Raw genomic sequence first — 21,765 nt, forward strand, 5'->3', positions numbered from 1 at the left:
ACTAAAGTTCCTTTTTAAAGTTTTGGGATCAGGTAGGGCTTGACTGATAAAAGGGACAGGTGATGTCCCTTCTGCAAAAAGAAATTTTACCTGCCTGATTGCAGTCTACAAAATAGCTGAGCTGCACATTTTTTTGTAGGCAGAATAGCCGGCGCATCCCAGCTTTCCCTGCACCTGCCGGGACTGAATGAACTCCTGTGTGTCAGCCAATGAAGATGGCCAAAGATCGAAATAAGGAAAAAGATGATGGTTCCTATGATCAAACTGGGACAAGTCAGTGTAAAAAAAGGGGTTAGTTCTGCTTTAAGATGGGAATGCCCAAAACCTGAAAAAAACAGGGGATTTAACTCTAAAGCATCTACCAAACCTTGAAATATTGGTTCTTGCTGGGCTTATTTACCTTTAAACACTTCATGCTATGACATTAGTCACCACACTAAATGTACAACATTGAGAATCCTCCTGTGAAGTCACCAGATCAAGAACAAGACTTCTAACTTCACCTCCTATCATCGTGATCCTTGCTATGACCCTTGCATGAGCACTGCGGCAGGACTGTCGGGTTCCTCCTCCTGCTTCTACCTTTCCCAGTCTGTGTTTTGTTGTGCAGGGGATTACAAGCAGTGGATATCATGTAAACTTATATACTTACACTGCTTTCACTTTAAAATATATATTTAATGATGTATGGATTCCTTCAATCTGCCCAAAAACCAAATCCCTCCCCTATTTCAACAAACCAGATCTTCAGTGAAGTAAGGATTCTGGGTACTTAAACATTTTCTGCACTTAAGGCCAGATTTTGTAAAGTAGCCCCCGGGTATAGAAATGTCCCCTTCATTGTTAGCGATTATTATCTTGCTTGACATTTAAACCAAAACACAGCTTAGAGATATAAACTCCGCCAACCCTGCAGCCACGTATTTTTAGTCCTTCTTAAACAAACAGGCTCCGTTAAACTTTGCCACCAAATATAGGCAATATCCCAGTAAGAAGGTTTCATCATCAGTGTGCTAACTTGTTTACTGCATTCAGATTCCTGGAAAGAGAGGCAGGAGGGCATTTTACAGTCTGCGGTTCAATGTGCATTGAAAAATATGGAAGAAAAAAAAAAAAAGAGTGTGCAGATCACCTTTGCAATGCACCGGTGGTTCAGTATTTATAATCTACTAATTGTAATTTATATTACTTATTACAAAGTGCAAATACTGTAGGTAACTATAAACCTGTAACTGTATAGAAGAGCCATATAGTGTGCGAGCACCAGATCAGAAATCAGAATATTGATAACTTATTCTCGAGTGAGATGCTATCTACATGGAGTTTGTTTTCTCTCCTTATATTTGTAAGTTTGCTACAGTTGGTTTCCTGGTTTCTTTGTACATGCAAAAGGTTTATGTGCATCCCCAAAAATTTACTTTAGCTTACATTAGTGACACATTTTGCTTATGTTTTTAAAGTTTATAAATTTGGCACCAGGCAGGTAAGTAGTCTCACCTGCCTGATCTCTGCCTGTTTGTTTCCAGGGATACCCGCTTTCCCTTGTGGAAGCCAGGACTAAATAAACTCCCAGACCTGCATTAGAATTATGCATTATTATTATGCATTAGAATTAACATGGTCCAGCCAATCGAGATGAATCGGGAAGTTTGGAATGCAGAAGAAAAGAAAGGACAACATGATGGCATCTGTGACCCCAGGGTTAAGTTCCATTTTAAACTGAGAGCTCAATGACAAGACTATGAACTGTAAAGTTCTGTGTAATATATCGGCACTCCATTATTAGGATATGATAACAAATAAGAAATAATAACTCCAACCTAACTCATTTGAATGTGTGGGCAAATTTCAGCTTGACCTATAGAACTCTGTACACAGAGTTTTTTTTCTGAACGCAACAGCGCAAAAAACAAAAAAAAAAAAAAAAAAAACAGGTAACGTAAAAAGGGGCCCAGGGTGCCACCTTCTGGCTGAAAGTGTAATAAAGTATTAGAAATGCTTTTCTTATAAATTGGGCAAAAAAAAAAATTAGACAAAATTACTATACTTTTTTCTTGTTTAAGTGTAGCTGTTGCACAGTAAGACAGGTTCACCATGATTAGTGATTAATTCGGAGAGCAGAAAAAAATAGCGACTTGACCACTTTTTTCAGGCTCTGACCAGTCTTGCACAACATGAGGAATTATGTTTTGAATATAAACACGATTGTGAAATGGAAAAAGTACTGTAGCTGTGTAAATAATATGGTTAAAGGGGACCAGTTAGAGGTAAATAAACAGATTTTAGTGAACTTCAAAGTGAAAAGGAAGACTGTAAAACAAGTAAATCTACATTCTGAGCTTTATAGAGCTTTATTGTCTAGGACCCAGAAGGTGTAAACTCTTCCTTGATCTGTGGTCCCCCACAGACTTGTTTTACCACTAGAGGATAAAGAAGAACCCGGTACGTCATGGTATGTGGGTAATAATACCCTCATTCTCCCACAATTCAGGTTCAAGCAGCCAGTTGGCATGCTTGACTGCTAGAGGATGTCAGGTTCATATAAAGCTCTCAGGAAGTTTTCTTTTTGTTTTGGACTCCCATTGCCGCCACATTACAGTTCTGGGTGCTTGGCTTTTAGCCCCCAGTGCTACATCACAAAAAGTAGTGGGAATGATCACATGCTTTCTCGTGGCACACGGGAACCACAGTAAAAGGGTTAAGGATTCTGGATGATGAGGTAACACCTTGTAAAAATTACCTTTTTCTTTTCCCTATAGGTTAGTAGAGTAAGGGGTCTGAAGGAAACCTGTTGTAATTCACCAAGGAGGGGGCCACAACCTACTCGCCCTTCAATAGGTGCAACTGGGTTGCACTTACTGCCACATATTGCTCCCTTACCGACTACTTTTTCCTATTGGCAAATACAAATAAAACCCCTATGCAATGCTGACAATTAATCAACATGGTAGAACCATTATGCTGGTGGGATGCAGGCTGCCCCCGTCCTTGGTGTGTAGGGCTTCAAAAGACTATAGTGAATAGGACCCTTCTTTATTTTAGTTTTCCCTAACATCACAAAAGATGACAGAACCCCACAAGGCAAAGTAGGGGTATTGATGGACTTCACCTGTCTAACTCAATTATCCCATTATCCCAGTAAGGCAAAACTAGATGCTTTTGCTTGGGATGGGTGGCATGTTCTCTACTTCAGGACCAAACCCTATAGACCAGTGGTCCCCAACAGCTGCCAACTGGTGCAGGAGGAAGCAGGAGCGCCGGCAGTGGTAATAGCGGTGGCCCTCCTTACAATGTGAGAGCAGGACAACAACCAGTGGGTAGCTCTTCACCCTGTCACCATGCTTACAGGGGAGCTGCTGAGAATGACAAAGCAATGTATGTAAGGCTTACACTTCTCTGCCATTCCCAGCAGCTCTGCCACCTGACAGCACACTACTCTGCTATTCTAAGCCAGTGTGCTAAGAGGAGGCTAGCCTGCTGAGAATAGCAGAGTAGTGTAAACTGCAGATATCCTGGGCCATGTCAAAATTTTAGTCTATATTATCAGGTCCTGCTGTCAGAAAGGTTGGGGACCACTGCTCTAGACTTTTTGAGAGTTTGTACATTACAGAAATGAGACTTTTTCAAATGTAGTTAATAGTATAACTAGGTAAAACAGGATTGAAAGTGAAGTCTGTAATTAGCGATAAATGTTTAATAATCCTGGAAGAACGGTGGTGGGTAGCAATCCTGTGAAGTCATAACATCTTGTGCTTGTCATGTTGTACATTTTACAAGAGGTGTTTGTGTGTCCCTCAGGTTACATCTCAACACCATTTCACAATAATAACTCTACTGTACCTGGGCATGCCGTTCCCATTACTGACAAGGAAAGAGACATGTGGATTGCTTTATCTGCTCTCTGCAATACCTAACATCATCTGCAATTAGTCGTGACCAGCATCATATGAAACTAATAAAGGAGCACATGTGCATGTTTACAGTGGGCGGCAAAGGTCGCTCTGGTGGCAGCTTGAAAGATTAATGTGAAGAATTATGATTTAACATAACAATGCATCATTTGTGGAGAGTAAAATCACATATGCACTTACAAACCAAAGCCCTACTACTGCATTCTCATTTTCTAAATGGTCTTGGCACGCAAGAATGTAAGCTAGTGTGTTCACTGGTCCCAGCAACTCTGAGCCAGCTGCTGTTTTGCTCACACAGCTGACCATGGAAGGTAAGTTGCGTATCAGAGAATCCTATGACAAGAGAATGTAGCCCTGTTCAGAAGCACCTAGAGAAGTTCTATAAATATTTTTGTTTTGCTTCTTCTATGCTTTTTCACTTTTTTCAACCTGCTGCTCTTGTAGGCTTTTTCACATCTTGCTGTCCTTGAGTGCTATTATTATTAAACAGGATTTATATAGTGCCAACAAATTACGCAGTGCTGTACATTAGATAGGAGTAGATTTCTAAACAGATGTGCTTCTACCATGGACTACAAGATAAAAATGAACAGCTTGTTTCCACCCACTAGTTAGTTTATAGTGATGCAGTGCACGCCATCATAAGACATGTCAAATAGGATGACCTGGCAATACAAATGTAAAAAGGCTTTTACATATACCTGTGGTACAACGGATGTAAAGAATCAGACCTATCCACCTATTAGGGTTATTCATTTTTTTTTTATTTGGGGGGGGGGGGGGGGGGGTATAGTTCAGGACCTCTGAGAAGTGAAAAGGATATTAGTGTTTAGAAAGATATGACTGTTAGTAACACTGTTATTTGTCCCTCCCCTCAGGCACTCTGTCTTGGTGTTACCTTTGATTCTGCCCTTTCATTTAACCCCCATATTATGAATGCTGCAGCCAGACTCATGCTCTTTGTAGTTCTCTTCATTGGCTTCCATTTCACCTGAGTATCAAATTCACGCTCCTGTGCTTTGCCTTCAAATCCCTCCACAGTTTTTGCCCCACTTACCTTTCTGCCCTGATAGAAAAATCTCCTCCTAGCAGCTCTCTCCGCTCCTCCAATGACCTACTACTGACTTCTTCACTCATAACCTCATCACACGCACAGCTCCAGGACTTTTCTAGAGCTGCCCCGACTCTCTGGAATAGTCTTCCTTGTCCTTTTTGGCTTGTTCCTATTTTCTGCTTGTTTAAATAAGCACTCAAAACCCATCTTTTTAAACACACCTACCTGTCTTTTTCTGTCTTTTAACCCCTCACTACTTGCCACCACTCCAAAACCCTTCATCTTATTGTGTGATACTTCTCCACCTCTTAGATTGTAAGCTTTTCTGGGCAGGGTCCTCTCCTCCTCCTGTGTCACTGTCTGTATCTGTCTGCCAAGGACTCACCTTATATATTGGACAGCGCTGTGTAATATATTGGCGCTATATACTGTTTAATAATAATAGTGTTTATATTGTATTTATTTAGTGTTTGTATTGCAAGGCTTTGAGTTGTGTCAATGGCTTCAGTTTGCCATGTTTCTGTGATTACTAAACTTCACTTGATAGCGGTACTTAACCTGCACTTGACCTCTTTTGACCTGCATTTGACCCTAAAGACATGTATAAGAGTGTACTATCATTTCAAGTGAATAAATGTCCACTAATGCAAGATTTTTAGGTGACTCCAATCTAAAATAGGCTGTACCTGCAAAAAACAACTTAGATACTTCACTCCCCCACTGCCAGTGCCACCAAAATTTATGACAGTGATTAGAATTGGTCTGCTGAAGAAACTACAGAGTAAAGCCCTTTTCAGAAATAATGGATCCTTGTCTTCATCCCCCCCACTGGACTTAGTGGTACCTACCTCTAAACCTAGAGTCAGTAATGTGCCTTGTAATGTCATAGCATCTATTGGGAGAAACCAAACAGTGCAGCGGGGGGACACAGGAGGTGAACACTATCAGAAGTGTCCCATTCTACAAATTCTTCAGCTGGTGATGTTCTATGTACTACAGAAGAAATCCGAGGCGCTGATATCTATGAATATCTTTTCAGGTGATTGGTTTAAGCAAGGGAGTCATTGAAAGCCCAATGAACCATTCAAGAATCCAAAGAAAAGAACTTTACTGTAAAGTAATATATATATATATATATATATATATACACACACATATATGTTACCTATGGCCTGCTATGATAAGTGCTGAATGTAATTCACACAGACAGATGTCTCTGATCATGTCATGTCCTTCATCACCCAGAGAAATAAACACGCGGGGATTATGGCAGCATTGAAGCTTTATACGTATATTGTGCTTTCTCCTCTCAATTGTTCCATTCATCAATGGATCCTGCTGTCCTGCTGCCAAACACATAAGGTGTGGAGGAATAGCGCAGTGCAGACAACCCGCCCTTCTATTCATTCTCTAGAAGTGGAAACAGATGTTGTGAGCGAGGCTGTCCGAAGCAAATGTTATGTCACAACGAACTGCTGACGTCTATGCTTATAAAGCGAACGGTTAATGCCGCTGTCAGCTGTCTAGGGCCTTCTTTTAGAAATCGTGTCAACAACAGAATGTTCAAGAGGACCTGTCATCTACACAAAGGAACCTATGCTCCTATCACAATACACAGATCTATAAACTGACTGAGCCAAGTGTGTGCCAGCAGGTGTAACATTTTTTTAAATTTAGATAGGAACAGAACGTTCAAAAGAACCAGACAACCAAGTTCATGCCAGAGCAGCACTCATGAGAATGCAGTCATCGAATATATTAAAGTGGACCTGTGCTTTGCTGCCAGGAAGCATGTGGCCATCTTCCGAATATCCTGTATGATGTAGCAATGGGTGTCTGAACAGCCAAGGGCCCGGAACTATCATCTGAGGGAGTCCGTAAGTCCTCTACTGGCTCCTGACCTGGACTTTACAGGGTGCAGGGTACAAGGCAGACAGAGCAGGGAGGATTTAATGTATGAATGGTATGAGGTACTGGTGTTAGCATTCACTTGTTGATTTTCTCTGCACAAGAAAGTTAAAAATCACTTTGAAGGAACAAGTCATGAAATAAACATAAAGGTTGCATATGCATGCTTCTGTTTCTAAAAATGCTGGCAGCCTGACCTTCTTGCAATCCCTGTATTTAGGGTGAGCAGGGTAAGCAAAATTTATGGTTTGCTTGCCAGGATACCCTGCAATCCCAGCTTTTCCTGTCCATGCCATAGTATAAAGTCCTGCACATTGCACAGGAGTTACGTCATCCAGGCCCAGCCAATAAAGATGGCTGAAGATACTTTACAGGATATGAAGAAAGTAGTAGATGGTGGCGACCTATGAGGAAACGGGGACAGGTGAGTAACAGGAGGTCTAGATCTGCCTAAATATCAATTATTTCTATGTCTAAAAATTCAATATGTGCAGTTCTCAAATTGCCACAAGGGACCCATAGGCCCAGGCGGAGCAGCTTTGGGGTTGACATGTATGTATAACACAAAAAAAGTTCAAGGTGGAAAAATGAGCACCAAATCTCTGTCAATGAAACTCCTACAACAAAAGCAAACATCTCAATTCTCAGAAAGTAAAAGGTGCCAGAATAGGAGGAGAAAGTACCGGAGGCATTGTCATGCCAAATTAATTGGTGCTGATTTCCATGAAAGGGTCAGCTCGCCATAATGTCATTTTATATAAAGAGTAGATCAGATGTGATAAGCTAGTTCCTGGATTTGTCTCTTTATTGGATACTCGAAGCAGGGAAATCTGCCTGCCATAATTCCCAGATCTGTTCCTGTCCGCTTGAAAGATGCGGGTGTTCCTGACCACCTTTGTGTATTTTTTCCTTCGGTTACATTCTCCATAAATCTCCTTTTTATACAGTCAAACAGGTTTGAAGGGCCAGGACCATAGCTCACAGATCTCACCGGGACCTAAAGGAATGATCAAGTTATTTACCTGTCCAGCAGTCCACTTCTAAAAACTAATATATTCGTTTTTGATTAGAAGAGCTCTATGACCAAAGCAAAATGATAGATTGATTATATAAATCCATAACTTGAGTTGCGTAGCAGATCTGAAGAAGATTCTCAGTGAGACATCTTCCTACACGCAGCTGCCTTCCTGTCTAGCAACTCCAACGCTGTACGCCGTAATTGTCCTTCATCTCATATTGGCTGATAACACAGAACAGGCTGCACTTAGTTTTAGGGCCCTGGGGAGATCATGGAGGTAATATCTGCATCTCACTTCTCTCCTGCAAATTTCAATTCTCCTTCTGTGTCCTCAGAGTGCAGTTCACTTCACCACGTGCCCTTACCTATGTGCCAGTACAGGTTTTGTTTTTTGGTTTTTTTTTTTTGGGGGGGGGGTGGATTATCCTAATTGCGTGTTTTTGGAGTGTGGGGGGAAAGCGGGGTACCCAGAGGAAACCCATGCAAACCCGGAGAGAACCAGCAACCTTATTTTTTTACTTCCTACCTTACTTCCTTTTTCAGGATGACAACACTACTGGTCCTGGAGCCTAATCAAGCTGCTGCACGGCTATACTGTGAAATGAGTAGTCTTAGGCTACGTACACATGTGCAACATTTGTCGTTCATCTTTCATGATCCTTTCCAATGCACACAATGCATGAATGAGCGCTGTACATACAAACATATAGAAGGGGGAGGAGGGAGAGAGAAGGAGCGGCACCCTGCTGTGCTCTCTCCCCTTCACTTCCATTACGATAGTTTGTCATCCATGGATCCGCCAGGGAGGTTGTTCAGACAACCGACGACGAGTACTGTACACATGCAGAATTCTCGTCCGATATTAGCCCTGAGCCGATTATCAGATGAGAACCATTGCAAGTGTTTATGTAGCCTTAGATTTGCAGTTTTTTTAACAGTGGTTTTTATTGGCTTTAACAATCATCACAAGAACAAATTAAAGTATATATAACAATAGGTAAAAAAGGGGGATTACAAAACATAAAGGATCAAGGGGTAACAAAGATTTGCAGTTTTAAGGTACTTTCAGGAGGATTTAAGATAACCAACAAAAGCCCAACTAACATAATATGAGCAGTTATAACAAAAGCTTTTTTCTTTGGGGAAAAGGATTTAGCCCTTATGCAGACAGGCCCAGCATAGTCAGATGTGGGGCCATTTTTCTAAGTCTTTACTTAGCTTGAAAGTTTGCAAAGGACTCACCAAACCATACACTTTCCAAAAGCACAGAATCTTGTAAAGTATAAAGATGACGCTTTAGTTTTACAATGTTCCAAAGTTGTGCAACTGTTTATCAAAGCTATATTTTCAATAAAACACTACAAGTGCAAACATTGTGCAACATAAAATATCCAACTATCACCTTTCTTTTTTTACAGATTCTCTGATTCAGAATTCCAACTTTAAATGTTTGAGTGTTGTTAGGAAATTTTCAAGCATACAATATGCATTTTACAAAAAATGGAAAACCACTTCCCCAAGTCAGAAAAAGGGTTGATTAGTTTCTTTATGTATTAACCTGCATCATATCATTTATGAATGGATTTGTGCTTATAAACCAATCCAATCATAGTACTCCAAGTACTCATAGGACCTGATTTATTAAAGATCTTCAAGACTGGAGAGGATACACTTTCATCGGTGAAGCTGGGTGATCAGCAAACCTGGAACGGATTTCTTCAAAGTCATTTGCCAGCGAATGTTTTGAATCCAGGACCAGATTCATTCCAGGTTTGCTGGATCCCCCAGCTTCACTGATGAAAGTGTATCCTGTCCAGCCTGGGAGAGCTTTAATAAAAAAAGGCCATAGTGTTCTGCAGTGAGAAAAAAGTTATTATTGGTGTTATCACCAATTCGCTCTGTATGAATGAGTTTATTACTTATTATTATAATAAACAGGATTATATATCACCAACATATTCCACAGCGCTGTACAATAAATAGGGGTTGTAAATGACAGACAGATACAGGCATTGACACAGGAGGAAGAAAGGACCCTGGCCCGAAGAGCTTACAATCTAAGAGGTGGGGAAAGTATCACCATCAAGAGACTCATTTACAGCACAGAGGAAAGGAGATGCCTGGAGAATAGGTGCTCAAAATGAGGAGGAGCACCAAATTGAAGGCAGGAGAATGGCTTTACAACAAAAGGAGGCCAGAGGATAGAGCGGCTTGATAAGGGAGGCTGACATGCAGCTTGATGGCTTGCAGGCAGGATGCATAGGTAGGAACATTTATAACTAATAGATTTGTGGATGTGGTCCATCCTTTTGGCTGCTAGATCAGATCAACAGAGCTAAGCTGCAGCGGCCAGAATTCAATGGCAGGAACTAATTTATGCAGATGGGGACACAGGCGATTGACACTCTCAGTGTGTTAGAGTCTGCAAATTTCTTAGCTAGTGAATATATATGTGCTACAGAGCTAGTCACTACCTTCTACCATCGATCTACCTGTACTGCACCGAGAATCACAGAAATCCAGAGAATATGGCGTCGTCTTAAACAGGCCAATTAGGATATTTAACGTTTTTAACTAGCATGTTGTTGTGGAGAGAATACCAGGGCAACATTTAAGTAGAATAAACTTCAGCTCTAATAAAGGCAAATAAGAAAAAAAAGCACTAACTTAAATATCCATCATATCTCAGTGATCAGTTCTATCTGCTATTCTTGGAATAGAACTCTGATAGCGTCTCACTGTGCATGACCGCTGTCTTCAGGATAACCGAGCTTTGGCTTTCTATTGCCACCCAGTGGTAATGCAAAGTATTCATCCAGAGTCTTAAATCATCAACAACTAACATTCATAAAAAAGCATGTTTTAACAAACAAAAAAGGAAATTTAGATGACAAAGCATGATTGTTAGAAAAATGTAAAAAATAATCAAACAGAAAAAAAAATAAAATGTGTGACTATGGCAGCAAATCAGATTCTATATAGTATTGTTCCGACTTTAGTACAATTAATTCTGACCAGGTGCTATGGGTTAGTAAACGTTCCTTCAGTTAAAGTGGGTCCTGTATGAAAAAACACGGTCCCACCTATGTAAAATTTCGTCGTTCGTTTTCCAACGATAATAATTGGAAGTGTGTACGTAGCTTTATTCTGCACTGAATCACATAAACAATTATATAAAAAGTTTTAAAAGATCAAGCACAGTGTTTTCTCCAAAGTTTTTCTTTAAGGTGGGCTAGAAGAAGCTGTGAGCGAGCAGCCAAAAAGTGGCAGGACAACACATGACAAATTTAGCGTTCACAGTTGTTGTTGCCAAAGGAATCCAGTAACTCCTATAATTCAGTTTTTTTTTTCACTTCCCCTATACTTTATTACAACTTTCTAATGCCCAACTCCTTAGTATGACTCATTTTTCCAATGTCTATGCACCAAGCTGACCAGTGCCTGTGTATTGTGACCCAACTTTTCAGTAATTACCCAAAAACACTCGGGTGGTAACTAAAAAATGAGCCGGGTGGTGCGCCCTGCTAAAAGGAGCTGGGGAGAACACAGAAATCTCACTTCCTGCCTATGTGATTGCAAATAGTATTCTTTACATAGGTATGGGCACAGAAGCCCCAAAATGCAGAAACTGTTAAAAGGAAAAAATATTTCTAGCAGGAATCAGGAATTCATAGTTGGAAGTGTATTAAATACACAGTTCTTGTGCCACTTAGCTTTCTGACCTGGTAGAAAAATACCCCCCTAGTCCCTCCCTTTGCTCCTCCAATGACCTAATAATGACTTCCGCACTCATAACCTCATCACAGGCACGGCTCCTTTTCTAGAGCTACCACTCTCTCTGGAATGCTCGTCCTCGTCCTATTCAGCTTGCTGCTACTTTCTGCTCATTTAAAATAGAATTTAAGATTGTAAGCTCTTTCAGGGCCCTCTCCTTTTGTGTCATTGTCTGTAACTGTCTGTCATTTGCAAACCCCTATTTAATGTACAGCGCTGCGTAATATTTTGGAGCCATATAAATCCTGTTTGTTAATAATAATAATAATAAAACCCATCTTTTTAAACTTGCCTACCCATCTTCCTCTGTCTCCCAAACCCTCACTACTCCCCACCAATCCATATCCCCCTTACTATTTTGTGATACATCCCCCACCTCCTAGATTGTAAGATCTTCTGGGCAGGGTCCTCTCCTCGTCCTGTGTCACTGTCTGTATCTATCTGTCATTTGCAACCCTTATTTAATGTACAGTGCTGCGTAATATATTGACGCTATATAAATCCTGTTTAATAAATATAATAATTATAGCAATTATATATCATAGATTTTACAGCAAAAATGGAGCTTTCTTTTAGGTGCAAAGGTTGATATGCATTACCAGGAGCAACTACCAGAAAACCACCTTCTCTTCTGCAGCTGAAAGGTGATTTCCAGTTGGTTACAGCACCATGCAGCAAAATTTTGACCTACTGCTGTGGGTTCCAGCAAATCACTTCAAATTCTCATTACTACATCAATCCCCCAAAGTAAGTCAGGTCGAGAGAAAACGCAGAAGTTGATCAGTCTTGGCAAGATGACGATCCAGGCCTGGAGGGGCAGAGACTGTTTGCTTTCTCAGCACTAGTATTAATAGAGTTATTCATGTTCAAGCTCTGACGTGAGTCTTTGGTGCAGCAAAGATCCTGACATTGATTATTTTCTTTCTATTCTGGTCCTATGTATACGGAAGCGTTCTAGCATAACCAACTGCATTCCACTTTTGTGACAGCTTCCCAGAGATAATGCAGAGCTCAGACAGTGGAATCTTCAAGAAAACTCTCCAAGGTCTTATAACAACTTTGGGCACATAAACATTGGAGAAATATGTACGCCAGACATAATAAAACAGCGCTCCGCATCAGTAAACCATTTACAACAAAACAATAACATGCCTGCTTCTGTCATGTAAAACTACCTGGTGATCCTGCCAGATTCAAGGTCCTAGCCACCCTTTTCATTGAGATTGAAAACTCCAAAACATGGCTGCATGATACCTCAAGCAGCGTCACCCTTTTAGTATCACACCCATCTAGCTGCACACTTTATCAGGAAGACCTACAGTTTAACCATTCAACATGGAAGGACTTTCATCACTCCCAATGCCCCACCAATTATCTAAAGGATTATGGCATATATTACCAGACATCATTAGAAGCAGCCAGGGTTTGATAAATAGGAAACCATTACAGGAAGTTTCAGTTATAATGCTGGTTCCAAAATATGAGATGTGCCTTCTGCAATAACTATTTTTACCTATATGATCGCCCCAATACATCTGTTGAATTTGCTGATTTCTCTTGCATGTGCAAGTGAATGAACTCCCACGTGTCTGGGTGGGAGTTAAGTCATCCCAGCCTGGTCAATCAGGATAGCTGAAGATAAAGATAAAGAAGGAAAGAAGAGTGAAGATGGAGGTGTCTAGGACAGATTGGGGACAGTTCCAAAATTTGGGATTTCCCTTCTGCAACAACTGTGTTTCCTGATCTGATCGACCCCCTACAGCTGGTAAATTTCCTGATTTCCCTTGCATGTACAAGTGAACAAACTCCCGCGTGTCTGGGTGGGAATTAAGTCATCCCAGTCTGGTCAATCAAGATAGCAGAAGACCAGGATATGGCGAAGAAGGGTGAAAATGGAGGTACCTGGGACAGACTGTGGACAGGTGTGTGGCTTTAATACATTTGCCTTTGGCACACCTACTTGTCATCCAGTCCTGCACAACACTCATCCAGCTGGACTGCAAAAAATAAAGATACAAGTACAAGCTAAAGGTACCAGCTGCAAAAAAAAAAAAAAAAAAGTATGGAATTATCTAGATTGCAAGCAGTCTCCTTTTTTTTTTTTTTTTTTTTTTTTTTTTTTAACTACCAGGAAACAATTTCCACCAATCCCAGAATCATGATAGGTTTCGTTTGGACTGAGGAAAGTAAAAATACATTAATAAGCTTGCCATGGCCTTGAATGGCCAATATTTATTCTGGTGCTAGTTTCCTTCCTGGAGATGTTTAGTCCCCGGCTGAGCAGGGTACACAGTCTTTTCCATCAGGAGGGCCTCTCACGCACACACTTGTAAGACCTTTTTTAAAATGGAAGCTCCTGTGTACATTTCCAAGACACTAAAAACCCAACTACAGAGCTGCAAAATCACAACAAAACCCTCATTCATCATCCTGACAGTGTATTCACGTAGATGTAACTCTACACTGCTGTGCAACACATCCGTAAACACACGGATCTCTGCGATTACAAGCCTGAGCTGGGCTTACGCAATGTTTGAAAATCAATGATAACTATGACTCCGGAGAGAGAGCAGCCATTGTGTCCCCTCTGTCTGTATTCAGTGTCCCATAACATTACAGCGGGTATTTAATCATATAGGAAGTTCTGCAGACTCCTCTTTTCATTGTAGGCATGGGGTACTGAACTTCTATTTTCACACGACACCTAAGAAATACATGAAGATTCCACTTCAGCAGACAAGGGGATTAAATAAAGAGTTAGGAAAGGAACACAAAATATAATACTCAGCTACATAAAAGTCACACAACTCCAGGAGAATTTTTTTCCCCAAGTTTTTCTTTACAGCATTTATGAATTTCCTCAAACAAGCTGAATATTCCTGTGTGGTACAGCCTGGAAGTTCCGAATCCCATTGCATTTTAATAGAGAAACATAACCCACAACTACGTACACCCGTCAGAAATCATCTCCCGAGATGAACGGCTGTACTCATCTTGGACGAGATTCTGAAATATATTCAGTGGTCGCCTGATCTCTTCATTCCTTTAAGGCGGATCCATGAACAAAGATCACAAACTATTGCTGTGCAAGTCAAAGGAAGAGAGCACATACTGGAAGGATCTGGGGAGGGTGGGCCACTATTTAAAGCTTATGGCAAACTGAACCGGGGCCTAAAAGCCATAGACATAGGGGAAAAAAATGTACCTGCTATGGATTTGTCATTTCTTCTAAGTAGCAGAACATCATTGAGTAACGCTCTTCCCTACTTTCCAGCATGTTCTTTATCAGAAAACGATCAAATCAAATACAAATTTGTAATTGTTTTGCTGGAATTTGGCTTCAATTATTGAAAAAAATTTAGAACGATTGACAACGGACATGTGTGCTTGCTAGCCCTGCTGAGATAATAATGAGAAGGTCAATAACGCAATGGAAAAAGAAATGTGACTGATCTGTAATCGCAATTCCTTTTTAGTTTATGCTTTAAATTTCGAGTGGGTAAGTCATAACTTCTGTCAGCTTTTCTATTCTATTTGGGGGCCCACTGGTGAGATTTCCATGGCTTCTTTTTTGTGTAAAACCCATAAAGAAAATGGGGGTCTGGGTGTCATCAGCACAAGAAGCAAAGACAGAAATAAAAAGAGAAGTTATGAACCTTCCCCAATTTGTTCTTATTTTTGTCTGTAACCCCATTACAAAGATTTCTTATCACTTCCTGTATTGAGATCGAGCACAAATCTCGCTATTAGTAATGCTATAATGGCAAGCAAACTCTCTAAACCTTGCATCAGGTATCAAAAAAAAAAAAAAGTACAGGCTGGATTTGGGCCAACACAGGGCTATTGTTCAACAGAACGGATCTAATGGGTTTGAGTATTTGTTTTCTCACTATACAAAATAGGCCAGGGGGGCTTTTCTCTTCTTCCTTCTAGGCTAAAACTGCCGAGGGGTTGTAAGAGGTTGGATTTTATGGTATTGCTCTTTTTTCCTAAAGCAGAAATACAGCCAGATCATTAATCCTAAACTTTGCGCCCAACTTGGTAGTGATAAAAGATTATTAATGCTTGTTTTGTTGAGAGCTTGATATACCTCAATGCTAGTTCTGGTTCAAAACCAAACAGGAACAGATAGGGAATTGCCAGGAAATATTAATAAAAAGTATATAGTAAACTTTATTCCAAACAATTATTTCAAATCAAATTCTGAACATTACACAAAATACAGGATTAAAATCATCTTAAACAACAAATCTTAGATAGACAAAGAACTACTATCTGAGAAATATCAAATATATTCCCAAAACGTTTCGCAGATGATACCACTTCTTCAGGGGATGATTAGCAGGCTGATACCAAAATAGCTAATAAAGGATACATAAATATTTCACATTAGAAATGGATCCATATTAGTCAAATTAGATAGATATAAAGCCCTCAAAAACCTTTACTATATACTTTTTATTAATCAATGCCAGCAATTCCCTATCTGTTCTTGTTAAGTTTTGTATTATTAGTGAGGGATATGGCAAATTACTGACCTTCTCTGTCTAGTTGTGGAATTGTAATATACCCTCAATACCTGGTCCTACAAAACTGTTCTTCTTTCCTGTCTTGTCACTGCCTCTCTCAGTTGGCATCTTCATATAGGGTGCAGGACCATCACTGATCCTGCATTATATATGGTGACGTAGAAGTGTGCATCCCCATTCCGGAGAAGGAGAGAAGAGAACCCGGGCACAGGTTGTCACGGGACAGTAACGTAAGATTTACTCTGTTCATTCATCCCCTTTACTATACCATACATATAACTATAATATACATTATAAACAAAGTATATAATTTCTTTAAAGTGCAGAATTAGAAAATAAAACAAAAAATATAATACTCAGCTACATAAAAGGCACACGACTCCTGGTGAATTCAATTAAATCACACATTCTCTTCTTTAAATTTTTCCTTGGAGCTCAAGCATTTATAAAATTGCTCAAGCGAGCTGATATGCTTGTGTGGTACAGCCTTGGAGTCCTGAATCCCACAGCATTCTAAAATGCAAGAAACTCAATCTAGGGCTACGTACACACAGTGTTCAACCCAGAAATTATTTTAGGCTGGGTGGGAAGAAATTGTAGGTGGGTGGCAGCCCCTGTATTGTGATCCAACTCATAAGTAACCACCTAAAAACAGCCGGGTGGTTACTGAAAAGTACCCGAGATGAATGGTTGTGCTCATCTCGATTGAGAATCTGACATGTACAGCTGTTGACCGACGTTATTCATCAATTCATCACAGGTTACGTAGCCTTAGGTTATGCTTGCATTTTAGGGTGTTGTGGAGTTCGGGACTCCCAGGCTGTACCATAATGCATGAGCTCTGAGGAAATATTAAGAAAAAATAATGTGCGATTTAAAAACCTTCCCTCGCACTTGTGTGCCTATTATGTAGCTGAGAATTTTATTTTGGGACGAGATTTTTTTAATTTTTCTCCAAGACTGGAGAAGATAGACTACCATGGGAGAACCTGGGGGATCCAGCAAATTTGGAAAGGATTTCTAAACTCATTTGCTATTATTTGGCAAATGTTTTTAATTCTGGTTTACCCATGATAGTCTAACTTCCCCAGCCTTGGAGAAATTTGATAAAATTTGATAAAATATGACTTTATCTGCATTTATTCCACTTTATATATTTTGTACAGAATGCTCATATAGTAAAGAGGATGGCAACCAATGCCCTGGGTCTTATCTTCTCTCCAGCTAGGGAAGAACAGAACAATGTTAAGTATTAAACAACAGTCCAGAGTTTTGCATTTAAATTGGTTGTCACGTTGTGTTGGTGACAGGTGCTCTTTGGTAATTTTAGTATCGTCTGTTTTGCATGCTGTAAATCGGCACATCTTTATGATTACTGGAGTGACTATTATGGTGTTGACAATGTTCAGTAAAATTAGAAAGCCGTGGTAAGTGAAGTTAAACACACTAGGTGGTTTCGCCGCCCCCGTCCTCTCTGTTGGCGCACTAACCTTTCACAGATCCTCTCCTTTTGTTGATGATAATGGCAGGTATTGTGCAGTCACGACAGATCTGAACACACGAGAGGTACGGCTTTGAAAAATGCGTGGTTTCTATTTTTGATGTGTATTTTTCTCTAATTGCTGAACATCAATATGCTTCCTCCTTTATATAATTTGTTCCTTCTTACATTTCCGCGGCTGTCAGAAAATAAACATCTCAGGAAGCTCAAACAACCTTGTCCCTGAGCTGAAACATCTGAGAGACTCCAAATGACAATGTGAGCTCATACCATTTCCAATGTCATATTCAACAAAGCCAAAAAGCCTATTCTGCAAGCATAATCTTGTACTGGGAGGGCAGCAGCGGGGAAGGGGTTTAGCTTGCACAGATGGAATTCCTCTTTAAAATTATTATTATTATTATTATTATTATTATTATTAAACAGGATTTATAAAGCACCAATATATTATGCAGTGCTGTACATTAAATTAAAAAAAAAAATAATGTCTGCAAGTTGAAGTCATCATTTACTGTGATTGAATTCTAAAATCAGCCTAATCAACAATAGTTATATCCCACAATCATAATGTTACATAAATAGACAGTATTAGAAACACTCTCTCCCTATACAAGTCAGTGGGAATGCAAAGCAGCTTGAAGCAGCTTAGAAGGAAAAATGCAGCTCAGAGGGAGGTCAACTAAAAAAACCATAATCAGAATTTTGTTTCACAACACATGGACCTTTAACTAGCATCTACAGATAGTGCTGAACACCTCTGCCATAAAAGTCCTTCTTCAAGCACTTCTTATTAAAGAATGTGAGATGTTCCGTTCTTGTCTTAGAATTGTACTCTTCAGTTGCCTGGCTATACTCTGTGTTCTCCTTAACTCAAAGATTTTTATAAACAAAGCAGTCAAAAGCTGCTGGTGCTTTCAAGCAAAGCTGTATTTTAACTAATTGGACTTTATAGTCAAAGTCGTGCTTCCATCCATTATTCTAAAGCGGCACCTAGCCAGGGAATATATATATATATATATATATATATATATATATATATATATACCATATTAGACCCAGTGCACACTAATTTAACCACTTGAGTCATGGGGTCTTTTTATTTTTCTCTATGTCCCTTAAAGTGGAACTAAAATTACACTGTTTAAAAATGTTAGATCGGGAAAAAATTTACCGACAATGTTCCTTCTAAAAGAATTATTCTTACCTGCCTGATCGCTCTGTAGAACTGTCAAAAATGCTGGATGCCTGTCAATCCTGGCTTTCCCTGAGCTTGCACAAGGACTAAATGAGTTACATCATCCAGGCCCGGTTAATGAGGATGGTGGAAGATTGTAAGGAGGAAGAAGCTGGTAGTGCCCAATGATGTAATAGAGACAAGCGAGTGAAGCAGGGTTTGGTTCCATTTTAACTTCCCGATTATTTTACCTGACCAAGATGTTTGTGGGCAGCATGATGGCTCAGGTGTTAGCACTCTGCAGCGGTAGGTCCCAGGTTGGAATCTTGGCCAGGACACTATCTGCAGAGTTTGCAGGTTCTCCAGGTTTCCTCTCACATTGCAAAAACATCCAGATGGGTTAATTAACCCCCCCCCCCAAAAAAAATAAATAAATAAAAATTGACCTTAGACTGTATGTATTGGTAGGGGCATTTGACTGTGAGCTCCTTTGGGGGACAGCTAGATATTTGACTATTATCTTTGTACATTGTGTAATATGTTGGTGTAATATGTTGTATTGTGTGTAATATGTTGTAGCTAAATAAATACTGTGTAATAATATTAATTCTGCCCCATATACCTTTGTAACACTTGTCTTTAACCACTTTTTTTCCACAGTAATTTACTCCAACATATTATATAGAATTTTTTAGGAAATATATGGCTTTAATTTGTAACACATATAGACAAAAATGCACAAATAGACAAAATGCAATTTTCCGTACTGCTCTATCCAGGTTTCCTTTTGCATGAAATTTAGCATTTAAATAATTAAAGCACTCCCAGATATTGACCCCTTTATACATCACAAAATCAAAGTCTGCTGATTACAATCATATCACAGAATTGTGATTTTTATGCAATGTAACTACTATGGTATTTCTGTTTCTTAGCACACAAAGCTTTCCCTTCTGTCTGTAGAATAAGACCCATCTAGTTAATGCAGCCCAATGCATATACATTATACTTTATAGGAACTGTCCAATCTTTCTTCAGTGTGATCCTGTGTAAAAAAAAAAATGCTGGCAAGCCAGACATTTTCCAGCGATGCATTATGACAAAACAGAAAAACCAAAGGTCTTGATGGTGTTGCAACAACTAGTAAACTATAACTCCTTTACAAGTGATTCTTCACACGAAAGCAGAGATATGGCCCATTAAAGGGGTTATGGGAACAAAAGTCAAACTTTGAAGCTTTGCCCGAAAAAGAGAAAAACAACTAGTCACAGTTCACACATTGCAATATATATGCAAACTATTAATTTTGTTTTTGCTGCATCAATGGTAAAAACATTTTTGTGTACAAGGGGAAGTCCAAACGTTCAGCCTAATTTGTCTTTTCCAATTTCGCATGTGGTTCTCACAGTAAAAATATTAGATATTCATATATTAACAAGCAGTAAATATAGGCATAAAGATTACTTTTGTAACCACACACACTAATAAGCAATTGAGTTCAAGTTTTCCTGCCCCCTCCTGCACTTGTTCAGCAACTCAGCTGACCCAGAACCTTTCTTCTTCCGCTCTCCTCTCCCGGGAGGGATTATGCTGTCCCTTCAACCCTGGGCTAGGTTCACACATGCGGTGAGGTTGCAGTGAGTTTACCGCTTCCTCACACCAGGAATCGCTGCCTCCCAGTAGACACTACATGGTAGCGCCTCCCTGTGGAAGCGCCATAGGTAATGAATAGGGGCAGCATACTAGTACCGAACATTACCTCCAGCTGTCATATATGCAGACTTTTTAGGAACCAGTGCTGTGGTGTGCAAAAGTGGTTGTTAAGGTGCCAGCCGCAGGGAGCCGTACGGGATTGCATTATTCAGAAGTAGGTCTGAATCTGCCCTTAATGTGAGCATCGTTTAACACAGCTGTCCAAGGCTAGAGAGGACACACGTTCATCAATGAAGCTGGGTGATTCAGCAACCCTAGAATGGATCTGGTCCAGGCTTAAAAACATTTTCTAACAAATAGCAAACTGCTTCCAGGTTTGCTGGATCATCCAGCTGCACGGATGAAAGTGTATCCTCTCCAGCCTTGGAGAAGACCAAGACTGAAGAAAATAGACTATCATGGGTAAGCCTGAGTGATCCAGCAAGCATGGACTTAACCTAGTCCAGGATTGAAAACATTTGCAAAATAATAGCAAATGATTTTAAGAAATCCCTTTCGTGTTTGCTGGCTTACCCAGGTTCTCTTGTGATAGTCTATCTTCTCCAGTTTTGCAGAGCTTTAATACATAGGGCCCAAAGCAGGAGCTTGGAGAGAGGGGGTCTCTACTGCTCAATACTGCTTCTTTTGTGAAGTTTGAAGTTTATTTGCTTCACAGTGATCCAGATTCAAAGTAAGGTTGTTTTAAACCATTTTTACTGTTTGCTATGAATATTAAAATACTTGACCCCTGTGATTCTGCAACAGATTCACTTTAGAGAACAATTTCAGGTGACAAGGAAAACTGTGAATGCAAACACAACAAATTTGTAAGTAGGCAGAAAATGCCACTTGATTTACGTTCACATGTGTTCTCTCTTCCACTGCAGCTAGATACTAAAAGGCATGTTACATCTACCTTGGATATTTCTGCTGAAGTGTGTAAGAGTTTATGCCTTCTTCATTGCCTGCTGTACTATTAATCAGATAAATACTGATGACTTGATATGAACGACATAACAGTCAGCTGCTATCACAAGGTGCACTTACTTCTGATTCTGTCCCCAAGGGCCTTGAGTTACAAAGATGGCCCAGTCATGACAATTTTGCAACAACTAGAGAATCCCAGGTTCTTGACCTCGGGCACAAGATAAAGAGGTCCATGCACCCTTGGCAAACTAAGGATTTAAAGAGCTGCCCCAATAAC

The 21,765-nt window shown here is 39.9% G+C and overlaps 1 protein-coding gene across 1 annotated transcript in view; it reads right to left on the bottom strand.

Moving 5' to 3' along the window:
- NSMCE2 (NSE2 (MMS21) homolog, SMC5-SMC6 complex SUMO ligase) overlaps nucleotides 1–21,765 on the bottom strand; it is a gene marked incomplete at its 5' end in the record, with an annotated part of 121,376 nt that overhangs the window by 69,204 nt on the left and 30,407 nt on the right.

This window comes from Pyxicephalus adspersus, chromosome 5, assembly GCF_032062135.1.
Source record: "Pyxicephalus adspersus chromosome 5, UCB_Pads_2.0, whole genome shotgun sequence".
In the NCBI taxonomy this organism is placed as follows: Eukaryota; Metazoa; Chordata; class Amphibia; order Anura; family Pyxicephalidae; genus Pyxicephalus; species Pyxicephalus adspersus.